Source organism: Drosophila arizonae, chromosome X, assembly GCF_054131065.1.
Source record: "Drosophila arizonae isolate 15081-1271.41 chromosome X, UAZ_ARI_1.0, whole genome shotgun sequence".
NCBI lineage: Eukaryota > Metazoa > Arthropoda > Insecta > Diptera > Drosophilidae > Drosophila > Drosophila arizonae.
In genome coordinates, this window is record NC_142927.1 from 1,697,136 (window position 1) to 1,701,828 (window position 4,693).

A 4,693-nucleotide genomic window follows, 5' to 3' on the forward strand; every position below is an offset into this window, starting at 1 on the left:
GGCGTCGCTGCTGCTGTCGCTGCCGTTGACGGCTAGTCTGGCAACGCTGCGTGCATGTCGAGTGCGACAGCATGCGCCATTTTGTGCCAGTTGCAGCTAGAGGCCGGCCTGCTCGCACGCATATGACAACTGCAGCAGCTGTTGTCTCGCTTTAACTTGCTTGGTTAATTTCGTTAGTAGTTACCCAGACGTTTGACTGTGTGCGTGTGTGTGCCTGAGTGTGTGCGTGTGTGTGTGTGTGTGTGTGTGTGTATGTGCGAGCAGCTGTCCATACGTATGCCATGTTTTTGTTTGATCCAATAAGGCTCGCTGCTGTTGTTAATGGTGTTGTTGGTGTTGGTGTTGGTGTTGGTGTTGCTGACTCGCTCGCTCGCACGTACGCATGAAACAACATTTATCCTATTAGACTTGCAAAAGTTTTTCATACTTTTGCTTGTCTGACACACATCCTTTGTCGGCAACAACTGCAACTGGCTAATTTGCAAAACTTGCGGCGCAGTGAAAGTGCGCAAATTAATTGCGAAAGAAACAGAGTCGCACAGTTTGACACAGTTTGGCTGTGCCTCTCAAACTGTCCGCAACGATCAGCAGCAGCAGCATCAGCAGTGGCGAGAAGGAGAGCGAGATAGCGTGCCTACTCATTAAAAAGCAGCCGCAATGCCAATTGGAATCCCCAGAGTCTGCCACAACACACACTCACACAGACGCACATGTGATATGCATACATACACAGTCCGAGCTGGTAGTGCAGTTCACGGCGAAGAAAATGTGTTGTGCCTGCTGCCAGCGACGCGCATCAAATGAAAATGTTGCCCCAGCCAAAGGCCGCGTCAATGGCGACAGCGAATTGCACACGAGTGCCAGCTAGTTGTCTCGCTCTGGCTAACGTGTGCGCCTTCGCTCAGCCAATGCGCCAAAACTTCTGACCAATCAGAGAGCAGCAGTTGCCAGCAAAATGACTATGGCTGCTGTTTGTTGTTGCTGCCGCTGCTGCGCTGGCAGCGCAATGAATTAGTGTTCGTTAAATGTGGCAGACGTCGACGTCGACGCTGACGTTGACGTCGCCGTCGCCGTCGCTATTGCCGTCGCACGCTGGCGCTGTTGCCACATTTCTTTGGCAGTTTCTTTGCCGTCGTCGTCGCATTCGCTGTAATCCTTAAAACAATACTTTTGAACCGACTGACTTTGTCCTCTCTGCTGCTGCTGCCGACGACGGCGACGCGCATCTTCATCCTCGTTCTCGTCCTTGTTCCCGTTCGCATTCGTATGCTCGTTCTCTATTGCGTTCGCCGTTCGCTTTGAAGCACTGCCTCAGCTTTTATTTTATTTTATTTTTTTCTCTTTCTTTTTTATTACCATTTTCTTTTTACTTTTCTCATTTGTTTGCTCTTCATTTTTTCCCATTTTTTGCTCGTTTATTTTTCATCTTATTGGAGCTCAGGCTTGCTCGAAATGATTTCATCTCTTTGTATAAAACACACACACACACATGCGGCTTAAAGGCTTGTCCTGTTGGTCAGTAGGCCCGCTTAAATTGCATAAAAGGGCGAGCAAAACTTTTTCTGACCTCAGCGCGAACATTTTTCAATATCAATATTTATCGAAATACCTGATTGGATTTTTCGTAATTATTCTTATTGGCAGTTAATTTTTATAGTTTTATGAGCATGAGCCTAATTTTTGACACTTATGCTGACTCGTGGTATTGGTTCCTTGAACATACCACGTTCTTTTCTGTTTATTTTCTTTGTTCATGGATGATGTTCAATCGTTCTTTAGCTCATTTCGTCTTTTATTATTCTTATTCGTCGCTATTCTTTTCACTTATTTATTCATTGTTGTTTATACCCGACATCAGATGGTTAGCCATTACATTTTTGTATAAATTCTGAACTATAATTTTATTCAGTTAGTTCATAAAGCACTTTTAGCTGGTCCATTTTGATTAACATGCGTTCTCCATTGGTCGTTTTGCAACTTTAAGCAACTTCGTTTCCGATACATTCACAAAATTCACGTTTAAACGCATCTGATCTATTTAAAATGCTGTGATATGTCGCTTCCATAAATGTCTGGGCTTGTTCCTTGATTCCATATTCCTTCAATTTTTCGACTTACAGCTTTACCTGTTTTTAGTGTGTAAATTCTGAATATTCCGTATTTTTTGGTCCTTCCATTAGGCTACTATCATGCTCAGCTGACTATAGTAGTAGCATTCAATTATAATCATATTGTCCTCCATTGTATATTTAAATATTTTATTTCAATTATTATTTTATTGATAACATAATTAAGGCTCATTATAAGTCATTTCCATGTTAGTTATAAAATGATTTTTCTTCTACTTCAACTTTCTCTTTGCAGTTGCTTAAGCTTTACAGTATAAAATGCATTTGGCTTTAAAACTGCTTTTAAGTGCACTCACACACACATATATCTATATTTACATATATATATAGATATGTATATGTATATGTACAGCTGCATTACCAATTCCAATTCCAATCCCAATTCTCAATCTACTGCCCGATTGGCGACATCAAAAGGCCGCAATAACCTGTTAGCCATACACATGCACGCATACACTTACAGACAGCAGTACACACATACATACATATGTGTATATTCATAACCAAAAGCTTACTCACACAGACACTCACACTCACACAGAAGGCAGCAACACTCGCTCAGGTTTGTGTGCATTTCGTAGTCGCAATTGGAAAACAACCAGTTTGGCTATTAAGCATCCATTTAGGATACTAATTTGTGTATCATTACAAATTGTATCTACACACACACACAGATGCACACACACACACACACAGTCCTAATATAACCCTCTCGAAAGTTACAGTTTGCAGTTAACCATTTTGTCGAGTTAACATTGCAAACTCGCACTCTCCCCATTTCACTCACACTAGTACGCTCCAGTACGCTCTCTACTCTACACTGCACTACAGTGCTGCTCCTCCCTTTTCCTCTGCCATGTCGAAGCATTGCAAAATGGCAGCCATTGCCAAACGATTGCCCCCCTACTGCCCTCCCGCTCTCTCTCCCGCTCTCTCTCTCTCGCTCTCACTCTGTCACTTTGCCCGTTCCATTCCATTTAGCTACGTTCTGTGCCATTTCGGCTTTTTTTGGGCCCTTGTCCTTGTTGCTCATACGCCGCGTGCACCGCAAAATGCAATATCCCAAAAACACAACAACAACAACGAGTTGATGTGATGATTGTTGTTGTTTTTGTTGTTGTTGTTGATGATGATGATGATCATAACATCAATTAGGACCTTCCATCTATCTATTCAACCAACAAAGCCAAAGTTAAAAAAAAAAAAAAGCAAGTAAAAACCAAAACCCCAAAATGCCGACCAAACGAATGGACAACAGCAACAACAACAACTACTACGACAACTATGACCGCCAACAACAACAAGAACAACAACAACAGGAACAACGAGCACACAGAGTTTGCTTCTTGGTTGGCTAGTTGGCTTTGCCCTGGCTTGGCTATTGGACATCTTTTGCTCATCATTTCTGGAAGGCTAAAACAATAAAAAAGTGTAGTTAAATTAGTCAGCTAAGCGTGCTGGACTAGCAAGTACCCTGTACTTCAAAATATGCCCAAACCGTAGAATCAACAACAATCTGGTTTACTTCCACTTAGGCCTTGTATATGATTAGCTTTACAAATTATTCTTCTACTTACCATCTTTGTATGTTCTTAAGGATTTCGAATAGTTTTTGAAACAATGGGTCGACTATCTAAAGTTCTACCGACTGCAGCATACGTATAGGATATATACTCTATTAAAAAGGTACACAGGCACACAGGCACACAGGCACACAGAGCAGCGAATGAGTGTGCGTAGCTAATCCATATCATACAATTCACAGAGTAGAATGTAACGGTACATGCCCGTCTACTGCATTGTGCATTAGTGTCTGTTGATTTTGGCTCACTTAAATGCATTTGACAAAGGAAAAAACTCAGCACATGAGATGCTGTGCAGAGTGCTTCTAACACCACTCTGCTATTCTCTCTCTCTCTCTCTCTCTCTCTCTCTCTCTCTCTCTCTCTCACTCTGCATTTATATCTCTTTGTCTTTCTCCTCTAAGAAAGCAAAAATGTATCCCATTGATGTGGTTTTTTAACTTTTCATTATTTACCGCTAAAAGCATCTTTTAAAAATTTCAAATAGCTGCCGCACAGCAACAACAACAACAACAACAACAGGCAGCAAAAACTGCACACAACAACAAAGCAAAAAAATAAAAAATAAAAAGAGGAAAAAAATGAGACGAATTGCGAGCGTAGACAACAAAAAATGGTTGGCTGCTCCCGCAATGTGCCAAGCCCTCATCTTTACCGTTACCCCCGCACTCGTGCGCGCTATCTCTCTCTCCCTCTCTCTGTCACTCTGCTTGGGCGCCAGCGAGCCACCATTTTGCCAACGCTTTGATATTCTCAGTTGTGCTTCCCGTTAGCTCACTCCACTCCACTCCACTCCACTCGCTCTACCCGCCCCCTCCCTCGCTCCGCGCTTGCCGCTGCTGCCTTTTCTTTCGCTCAGCCATTTTGCCCGCCTTGCCGTCCTTCAACTCATTTAGCTTATGCTGCTCCCACTCTCCCGCTGCTCTCACATCTTCTCCTTGCCTCATACGGCTCCTTTTTCTTTTTTTGCTACATTTTCTA